The 11,177-nt window shown below is 44.4% G+C and overlaps 1 protein-coding gene across 1 annotated transcript in view; it reads left to right on the top strand.

The window, feature by feature from the left end:
• Positions 1-5,411: 5,411 nt before the first annotated feature.
• Positions 5,412-11,177, top strand: part of LOC311231814 (uncharacterized protein) — a gene marked incomplete at its 3' end in the record, with an annotated part of 90,537 nt that continues 84,771 nt past the window's right edge. Inside the window, exon 1 of the mRNA XM_084318437.1 lies at positions 5,412-5,572. The remainder of the gene's footprint in view (positions 5,573-11,177) is intronic.

Here is an 11,177-nt window from a genome sequence, read left to right as displayed (position 1 = left end):
ACAATCAAAGAATCGATCATGTATTCTTTAGCTGTCCGGAATATACCAGACAAAGACTCCTTCTGAAAAGTGCATTGGAACAACATAACAAACCTGTTCCACCCCACGGGGTCGGTACCGACCCAAAAAATGACATCTGGTCATAAATCCATATTTTTTTTAATATTGCATATAAATTGCGATTGGCAACATGGCGTATTACTGCCCTCCTCAGTTCCATACTACGCCCACAATTTAGGCCTTAAAACAAAACAAAACAAACAAAACTAATAATAATAATAATAATAATAATAATAATAATAATAATAATAATAATAATAATAATAATAATAATAATAATAATAATAATAATAATAATAATAATAATAATAATAATAATAATAATAATAATAATAATAATAATAAAACTCGTGCAGAAATGTCAGCACTGCCTCTGTGATCAGCTGGTGGTTCTCATTATCCATGCCAAAGAAAGATTTAAGAGAGAAGGAAGAGACTCCCAATTCTGCTAAACTTTTATAAAAGATTTCCCTTTCTTTCCTATACCTTACACATTCTAGGAAAACATGCTTGACAGTTTCAGTCTCTCCACATTCACACCGCCCATCTGGATGTTTTCCCACAATGCTTAAGGTACTGTTCAACCCACAATGTCCCAGCCTCAATCTACACATCTTGACCCTATCGCTCCTAGACCCATATCCAGCCACCTTGATTTTGACCCGAGGCTGCAGAGAGAAATAGTGCCTTCCCTTGGTCCCCTTTTCCCACTCAGCCTGCCACTCAGCCTCAACTCCTTTCTTTATCTTCTCTCTGAGTTCTACTCTTCCCATTGAAATGCTTATCTCTTCCTCCCTTCCCAGGCTCTGTTTGGCAAGGGAATCAGCCATCTCATTTCCCTCAATCCCAGCATGCCCCGGAACCCAACAAAACTCCACTGAACAGCCTGCCTTCTCAATCCTATATAAAACCAACATTATTTCCTGAATGAGATCAGGGCGAGCTTTAGACCTACCTGCACTCAGAGCCATCAGTGCAGCAGCCGAGTCAGAACATATGATCACCTGGCTTGGTCCCACTTCCTCCACCCACCACAATGCCCAGAGAATGGCAAGTAACTGTCACAAATACAGAGCTGCCATCAGAGATTCTCTGTCCCTTACCGATCCCTAACCGAGGCACACACCACCCAAATACTGCCCTCCCACTTTCAGGATCCACAGAGCCATCAGTAAAAACCTCCAGAGACCCTGAGGCCAAAAGGAACCTCTCTATTTCTCCCACAATCTCGCCCTTATCATTCTCCATCAAGAACCTAAATTCAATGACTCGATCAGGAACTAGCCAAAAAGGCACTGACAGCCAACGAGTGTGCTCCGCAACCCCCACCTGATGCAACCTCAACTTCCTGGCCCACTGATCAATACTGGACAAAAAAGGCTTATACTTATCCCCATCTCCTGAAAGTAAACACCTAGCTGGGAAGGACAGACTAGTCCCACTCAATTTTGCCCAGTACTGTAGCCCTAACTTTACTCTCCTCAGGTTTAAGGGCAACTCCCCCATTTCCACCAACAGTGCTGGAACTGGAGTGGTCTTAAAAGCTCCACAACAGATTCTCAGAGCCTTGCACTGAAGCACATCCAGCTTTCCTAAATTAGACTTGGCAGCAGAACCGTACACAAAACAGCCATAGTCAATTGCTGACCTGATCATCGCCTGATATATCATGCACATGGTCTCTCTATCCGCTCCCCACCCACTCCCAGCCAAGCTTCTCAGCACATTCACTATTCTTTCACACTTTACCAGGGTTTTCTCTATATGAACAGCCCAATTCATTCTTTCATCGAACCAAACTCCCAAAAATTTAAACACATTCACTTTCTCTAAGGGAGACCCATACATGACCAGCCCACCTCTAGGCAACTTCCTTTTAAAACCAAAAATCTGAGGCTGAGATTTTAAAACCCCACTTATCTCCCCATTCCTCTACATCCCCCAGAGCTCTTTGAACCTGCTTTAAACAATACTCAACATTCCTCCCTCTTTTCCATATGGCCCCATCATCTGCAAATAAAGACAACCCAAACCCTCTTCCAATTTGACAAAAAATTTCATTAATCATAACATCGAAGAGGACCGGACTAATCACACTTCCTTGCGGGGTGCCATTTTCTATTTTTACAGTTTTTTTAGGTTTGCCCCCCCACACGTACTTGAATCGTCCTGTCTAATAAAAAATCCTTTATCCAATTAAACATTCCCCCTCTAACTCCTAAATCATACAATTTCAAAAGCAACCCCTCTTTCCACAAAGAATCATATGCCTTCTCAATATCTAAAAATACACTTACCACTACTTCCTTATTCTCAAATGCCTTTCTAATGTCCTGATCTAGAACAGCTACTGATTCCATTGTAGACCTGCCATTCCTAAACCCATTCTGAAATCCAACATAAAGATCTTTACTTTCTAAAAAATAAACGAATCTATTAGTAATCATCCTTTCCATAATTTTACACAATACAGACGTATGGGTCGATATGACCCTGGGTCAGACGCTACTTTACCTGGCTTCAAAATAGGAATGATGACGGCATGCTTCCACTCCTCTGGCAAGCAGCCTTCTAACCACACATTATTAAACAGACACAGTATGTCTACCTTTACAAACTCATCTAAATTCTTAAATAATTCATAGGATAATCCATCTCTTCCAGGTGTCGTCACTGTCGTGTTTGCACCAGCCTGGATAGCATCCCCTAACTCTTTCATTGTAAAGTACAAATTAATCAGATTTTTATTTTCTGAGCTCCAATTCAACTTCCACTCATTTTGCGACAACAGTTCAACCCTCTTTCTCCCTCTCTCCTCCCCCAAACTCCCAGAACTATGCACTGCTTGAAAGGCCTCCACCAGCATGTCTGCCTTCTCTTTATTGGTAACTGCTTCTACCCCACCCTTCTGAATCACTGGAATCGAGCTTTTTTTTTTTATATATATATTCCTGACATTCTGTGTACAACTGCCCACAACTGCCTCACAGAAGTCTCAGGGCCTAGTGTTTCACAGAACTTCCTCCAACTACTCTTTTTAGCATCTTTTATAACTCTTCTTGCTACTCCCCTTAACCTCTTTTATTACATGGCGTTTTCACATTCGCCGAAATGCTTGCTTGTGATTGGTCAATAGCGCGCGTCAGAGGTCAGTTATCAGACAATAATGACCGCTGTGGGACAATAATGACCGCTGTGCGCAGCTGTTCGCAATCAAGCCCACAATAATGACCGCTGTGCGCAGCTGTTCGCAATCAAGCCCACTGACATCAGTGCAAACTGCCGGCTGCCGGGGAAGCTGCTGGGGGGCGGAGCGACGAGCACTCAGCGGAGCCAGAACCAGTGTTACTGTTGCGAGTTGATGTAAAATGAATTAGGTATATTGTTAGTAAGTTAGCCATGTAATAAGCGGGATAATGTATACTATACATTATCCCGCTTATTACATGGCTAACTTACTAACAATATACCTAATTGTATAGCTATACTCGATCATTGTCGCAAAATAATTGACCTTCACTGACGTTTAAAACACCTCGCCGAGGCGACTCGGTATTTTAAACTCTGTGTCGGTCAATTATTTTGCGACAATGACCTCGTAGCTATACATTATCCCTTATTATATTCTACTGCCTGACACAACCCTGGATACTGTCTCAACTTCCTATATGCTTTATTCCTATTCCTTACAGCTACATCACACTCTTTACTCCACCAGGGGGAGTCCTTTGTCTTCTCTGGCGGCAACCCTTTGTCCTTTGTCCTGGGCTGGTTTGATTTCTTGCCGTGGCCGTGGCACCGGTGTTGTAACCTCCGGTTCATTCCGCCTCGTTCTGGTCCCTCGGGCCATAGATATATATAGAACACTAGATAGCTTAAGGCGGAGTCACCAGCGTCACTGAACCGCCGCCATCTTGCCCAGGTCAGCCTTGAGTGAGAGTGAGTGAGCTGCACAGACAAAAATACTCATAACTCGCTGAAATATTGACGGATTTACAAACGGGTTGGTTTGCTATAAACATCAAAGATGTAGTTATGATACTGCATACTTATAAAAAAAAATTTAAAGATGTTTTTTTTTTACAAACCGCTTGAATCATAGCCACGTTAACACTTTAACCGCCGCGGACGAGATTACACGTCATTCAGAGCCATGCTCATTCTGCCGAAGACGCCGTAACTCGTCTTTGATGTCAATATTTCAAAAATCTGTCATCGAAATCATATTTCCTTTCCGGAGCCCTGAGACGCAGTGCTGATCTCCTCTCAACTCTCTAGCCGTTCAAGAGCGCCATCTGGTGGCCGATCGGCAGATCGGCCAAGAGGGAGGGGCGCGCCAAACAGGAAGTGCCCATCCATATGTGCTCCGGGCACTCGCGATCGGTAGCCGGACTCCATCTCAACACACTGGATGATCAATCGCTTGCCCTAACTCAATAAACAATGTTATTTGGACGTATATAGTATTATACAACCTGGAAATGGTTCATCAGGATCAACATCCCATAATCGAAAACGGTCTACTCCACGCTGATCGTCCAACGGCGCGAGGAACATACGGTAAGATTCAGCGTTATTTTCTAACTTATTCCATATAAACTGCTATGATGAACATATGACCCACTCTGGATGAATTATCCATCGCTGCCCACGGAATTATAAACGATCCGGTCATCATCAGATCATACGTAGATCATTCTAGAAGTACGTCCAGTTGAAATTTTTCATCTCGCGCCGATCGCTACCAAACTGTATTTCATCATCAATATAAAGCATTTAGGGCTATAAATCACGTTCTGAAGAAAGCTGCAGAAAACGATAAAAACATATTTATACTTTAGACCATATTTTAGTATGAATATGTGAATGAAAAAGTTTAACATTGCTACACCCTGAACAATACATATAGGACATTGAATGGGCCATAATAATGGCAATGTAGCAATAGAATTTAAAAAGTTATAGCCCTGCAAAGAAGGGGAACTTCTCCATAGACAAATAGAGCTGGCGAGGGATGGTAAATTATGAATTTAACCCATGGCGATCAAAGTGTTAATAATGCTTGTAATAAACCAAACCGTTTGTAAATCCGTCAATATTTCAGCGAGTTATGAGTATTTTTGTCTGTGCAGCTCACTCACTCTCACTCAAGGCTGACCTGGGCAAGATGGCGGCGGTTCAGTGACGTCGCTCTCCATTGGCCGGCAGCGCGGGTAAGCTATCTAGTGTTCTATATATATCTATGCCTCGGGCGTTCAGGGTTGTTGACGTTGGATGATGAGTTGGTCGCAGCGGTGGTCGTCGCTGTTTGCGTCTGTAGTCCGAGTTGTCTCGCTTGGTACCGAGTGATAACTGGACCTGGGTTCAGCGGAATGTCTCCCGAAAGAAGCAGGTATAAGAAGATCATCGATCTTCTATCAAACCTGCCCGACGGGGGTAAACTCTTTCGTCCCGGATTCGACGTTAACACGCTATGTATTGCTGCTGGATGTTTTCTATCCGAGCCATTTAGGTAAAAGTCGCAATGAGACTCTTTTTTTACCCTTTCCACTCCTGTCTGGTGGTGTTTCCATGTTGAATTAAGGTACTGGTCCGTAATCCAAAGTAGGGAGAGTAGAACGTGTATAGTAAACCTGGTTGCTGATTTTCTTTGACGCCGTTGTTGGGAGCTGAGAATAATGCGACTGTCCAGGTCGAAAGCCGGATACTTTCTCGATTCTCCTCGTTCTGGTAAACAAAGGTACATTAGGTTCATGTAGACCTCTCCGTTTTGTTACAGTAACATCTTCTTTTATTCATCTACTGATCTGTTGGGCGTTTCAGCCACTTTTCCATCCAGACTGGGCCTTGACCAGAGGTAGCTGGAGCAGCTAACAAGCTAAGCTGCTATGCTAATGCTACGTTACCACCAAGTTTCAAGTTTCTTTAATAGTTGTCATACAGAAGTACAGAATACTTTTATACAAAATGCTTCTTACTGTTACGCTCCAGAGACTGTGCAAGACAAGATAAGTATGAAATAAAATAACATAGTATAGCATGTAAATTAGAAGTAAAAAAATTAGGTCACAGTGTTCAGTATAGACATATGTACAATGTTCGATGCAGAATAGACGTAACTGAGTTACCATATAATATACAATACTGTGTAGTGTACTAATATACAATACTATATAGTGCAAGGCAGAAATAGGATGAGGTGCAATTTAGGTACAATTTACAGTAGGTGTACGAGTTGTAGTGCAAATCCTTTATCAATAAATATAAAGTGTGTTTGTGTGATCTAAAGTGTGGAGAGTGGGTGCTGCAGTGTGTTGTTTGTTTAAGTGAGTGTGTGTGTGCTGTGTGCATTTGATGGTTGTTGCATAGTGTTTATTGTTCGTTTAGCAGCCTGATGGCCTGGGGATAGAAGCTTCTTCTGAGTCTTTCTGTGCTCGCCTTAAGACTCCGGTATCGCTTGCCTGACCGCAGCAGTTCAAAGAGGCAGTTGTTCGGGTGGCTCGAGTCCTTAATAATTCTCTTAGCCTTCCCCTTGCACCGCTTGTTGTAAATGTTCTGGAGGGTGGGAAGCCCCCCTCCAATTGTGCGTTCGGCTGAACGTGTCACTCTTTGTAGTCTGCTACGGTCTTGTGCAGTGCTATTCCCAAACCAGGAGGTGATGTTGCCAGTCAGGATGCTCTCTATTGTACATGAGTAGAAGTTCCTAAGGATCTTCTGACTGACTTGGAACTTCCTTAGGCGCCTGAGGAAGTAGAGGCGTTGTCGTGCCTTCTTCACAACACTGTCAATGTGTGTGGTCCATGTCAAATCCTCGGATATGTGGGCTCCGAGGTACTTGAAACTGTTCACTCTCTCAACCCGTGCCCCGTCGATGCTGAGGGGGCTGTAGTCCTTGACCCCCGACCTCCTGAAGTCCACAATCATCTCCTTTGTTTTGCTGACGTTCAGGGAGAGGCAGTTCTCCTGACACCACTGTGACAGGTTCTCTACCTCTTCCAGGTAGGCCCTTTCGTCGTTGGCAGAGATCAGGCCCACCACTACTGTGTCATCAGCAAATTTGATGATGGTGTTGTTGTTCCGCTGTGCTACGCAGTCATGTGTGTACAGGGAGTAGAGGAGGGGGCTCAGAACACAGCCCTGGGGGGCCCCTATGTTGAGCGTGATGGATGAGGAGGTGCAGTTGCCTGCTCTTACCACTTGGGGTCTGCCCGTCAGGAAGTCCAAGACCCACTGGCAGAGGTCATAGTTCAAGCCCAGGTCCCTGAGCTTTGCTATGAGTTTGGAGGGGACTATGGTGTTGAATGCTGAGCTGTAGTCGATGAACAGCATTCTCACATAGTTCCCCTGCCTCTTGTCCAGGTGTGATGCTGCTGTGTGCAGCACATGGGCTATGGCGTCCTCCGTGGACCTGTTGGGGCGATATGCAAATTGCAGAGGGTCCAGGTTGATGGGGAGGGAGGAACAGATGTAGCCCTTCACTAGCTTCTCAAAGCACTTCATGGCTATGGAGGTGAGGGCTACAGGGCGGTAGTCGTTGAGGCAAGCGGGCGTAGATTTTTTGGGTACAGGGATGATGGTGGACTTCTTCAGACAGGTGGGGATGACAGCCTGTTCCAAGGACAGGTTGAAGATGTCAGTGAATACCGGGGCCAGTTGGTCGGCACAGACTTTTAGGACGCGGCCGGGGATGCCGTCCGGTCCTGCTGCCTTCCTGATATTCACCACGTTATGAGTGAATTAATGAATAGTCAAGAGTTTTATTTGTCACGGCATACAAGTATACAATGAAATGCGGGGGGTCTTGCCCGCAACGATGTGCATAATACAATAGTAATATATAATAGATAATCCAATAGAATGACATTGTGCAATAAAACAAGTAACAGTAAGCTGCGGCATGGTCATGCTAGACCTACAAAAGGCCTTCGACACTGTCAATCACACCATTCTGATTGACAAGCTAAAAGCAATTGGTTTTGATAGTTTATCAGTGAGCTGGATACAATCCTACCTGGAGGGGAGAGAACAGATGGTGGAGGTAAACGGTACTGGTTGAAGAAACCTGGCTTGGCTTCAAAACCAAATTCTCAACAATACTAAACAACATGGCCCCCCTAAGAACCACCAGGGTAAAAAATCGCGCTGAGCCGTGGATGCACACTGAAATACTGACCGCTATGAAAGCCAGAGACAAAAAATGCTCTGAATTTCGTAAGTCAGTCAAAGCTTACCAAAAGCACGAGCAGTGAACTCCAAGCCCACGTGACTGAACTCAAACTAGAAAGAAACAGACTAAGAAATTACGTAAACTCCATGATAAAAACTGCAAAAAAAAATTGACAATGACAAATGACAAAACTGAGGAAAACAAAAATAAACCACGTGAACTTTGGAAATTACTCAATAATCAACTAGGCTGCAGTAAAAAACTTAACCAGGTTCTCAAACATAAACATAAAGACGGACAACACGCTCATCACAGACAAACTGGATGTAGCCAATTACTTAAAGGGGCTATGTACTATAAATGTCATTTTTCAGTCTCTAGCATTGTATTATAGTAATAGGAGTTCGTATCAATGTGTTTTAGTGTCTAAATACCATATTGGCGGATTGCTCTGTTTCAGCTCAGCCCCTTTCCTCCTCCAGTAAATCAGGCCATTTTGATTTGAACGGCCGATATACGTCATACGGCCGCTGGGTGATGCGATTGGCTCTGTGGTTGGAGCTAATGCCCGCCCCCATTCTACCTAGACTAGACAGTGAGTGGAAAGAAAAAAAAAAAAACACAAGCTGCCGCGAACTCTCATCACCGAGAGGGAGAGAGAGGGGGCCTGTCTTTTTTTTCTCTCTCTCTCTCTCCCACCCCCTCCCTCTCTCTCTCTGCCGCGAGCGGACTCATCACCGAGAGGGAGAGAAAGGAAGAGAGAGGGAGAGAGAGATGGAGAGAGGGGGCACTTGGGGGGGGGGGGGTACCTGCCGGCCGCGCGCCACAGACCCGCAAACGGGAGATTGAAAGGAGAGCCGAGGGGGAGAGAGAGAGAGAGAGGGAGGGAGAGGGAGGGAGGGAGAGAGAGGGGGCCTGTCTTTTTTTCTCTCTCTCTCTCTCTCTCTCTCTCCCACCCCCTCCCTCTCTCTCTCTCTCTCTCTCTGCCGCGCGCGGACTCATCACTGAGAGGGAGAGAAAGGAAGGGAGAGAGGGGGCCTGTCTTTTTTTTCTCTCTCTCTCTCTCTCTCTCTCTCTCTCTCTCTCTCTCTCTCTCTCTCTCTCTCTCTCCCCACCCCCTCTCTCTCTCTCTTCCCCCCCCTCCCTCCCTCCCTCTACCAGTGCAGACTGTGGACTGACTGTCACTCAAAGTGCTTATGGGCGGAGCCAGGCCATAACAGCCTGATTTCTTGAGGCTGAAAAATGATGGTTTTGAGTACTTGATTAGAAATATAAAACAATGCATTTTTTTTTTAAAAACTTACAAACTACAGGAATTACTACTAACAGGAATTGTGTAAAGTTGCCCAAATAGTAGCAGTAATAGCAGTACATAGCCCCTTTAAACACTTTCTTCACAAACATAGCCACAACACTGGTAAACAAACTACCCTCCCACTCAGGGCAGTATGGGGTAGAACCAGGGAGCGAAATTAACTTTTTGACTCACCGGCCAGTGGCGGGTAGATGGGAAGAGTCTACCCGCCAAGCATATTTCTTACCTGCCAACATTTTTTTTGATTAAAAAAAAATATATATATATATTTTATATAAAAAATTATTTTTAATAAAATATATATTATATAATCATACTTGTAGTTGTATTATCTGCGAGACATCGCCACCACGCAATAAGTCAAAATGCTTGCTATCTGCAAACAGCTCCACTGTCTGTGTGTATACTTGAGTAGCCTCCAGCTCCAGCAAGGATTCTCCGGCCCTGCAGCTAGACCCTATATTCAGCTAGACCCTACATTCAGCATGCAAGGATTCTCCGGCGATGCAGCTGGACCCTATTTATAACGTTACTGTTCTTTTGTCAAATCACATTCAACATGCCCTCAGCTAGAATATGCATTCAATCAATGTTATAAGACATTGATATCAGGAGCTATCTGTAGCTACTGCTAGCCCGGTAGATAACGTTAAGACAATTTAGTTTACTGGGACAGATCGATCTAACGTGAGCTAGCTAACGCGAGCTAGCTAACGAGGGAACGGAGGTATTATGCACTCGAGTCGACTATTGCTGGAGCATTTGTTGATATCAGTAGCTAGCCAGCTAGATACCGTTAGACAATGCCTCATCATGTATTAAACTAAAAGTGAATAGTTGACTGGGTCATTGTTTAAACGGTAACGGTAGCTCATGGAGGTCCGGTCTAGACTAGAGCAGACTGCCTGTGTTGACATGAGCACTGCGAGCAGAAGCCCTTAGCCAATAGTATCCCGCTGCAGGGCTGGGCAGATATGACTCGTTGCCACGTTTTTTTTCAAAATAAGAGTATCATACGAACCTAATTGTTGATAACTGCCGGAGCCATCGATATTATGACTGGAGATGCGCTTGGGGCGGAAATGAGACCCGCACATATTTTCAAAATAAGAGTATCGTTATGAACTTGATTGATTACACGCCACACGGCGGGCAGCCCTCTAAGTGTCAAGCGCCAAAGGTAAAAACTGATCGCCCCTGGCGGGCGGCAGGCTTTAGTTTCGGTCCCTGGGTAGAACACATAGTAGCATACTACAACAGGGCTCTACAGTGCGACCATATTGCTCGCATATGCCCCTAAAAATAATTGTGTGCGAACCTCAAAAACCAATTACGCGCACGGTGTGCGAACTGCTGATGACAAGTCGTACTTTTTATTTTTCCACTGAGAATCGTTAAACTACAAGTCCCACATTGCACTCAAGCCAACGGTCCAATCACAGTAGAGTGAAGTGACTGGTTTCATGGGAAATAAAGCAAATGACCAATCGGAAGCTCTCATTTTGCTTGTTTACTTCCTGAAACTCCGCCATTGCGATCAGGGCTCTCGTTTTCTGAGACACTAACTTATTATAGTCTCTCTCTTACCAATAGCAATAGATTTTAGAACACCTAGATTTATCGATAGCAATAGTA

This window comes from Notolepis coatsorum (genome assembly GCF_963971535.1).
Source record: "Notolepis coatsorum genome assembly, chromosome: 7".
NCBI classification, from domain to species: Eukaryota; Metazoa; Chordata; class Actinopteri; order Aulopiformes; family Paralepididae; genus Notolepis; species Notolepis coatsorum.
Note: the sequence above shows the minus strand (reverse complement) of the source record. Positions and strands in the feature narration are given on the sequence as shown.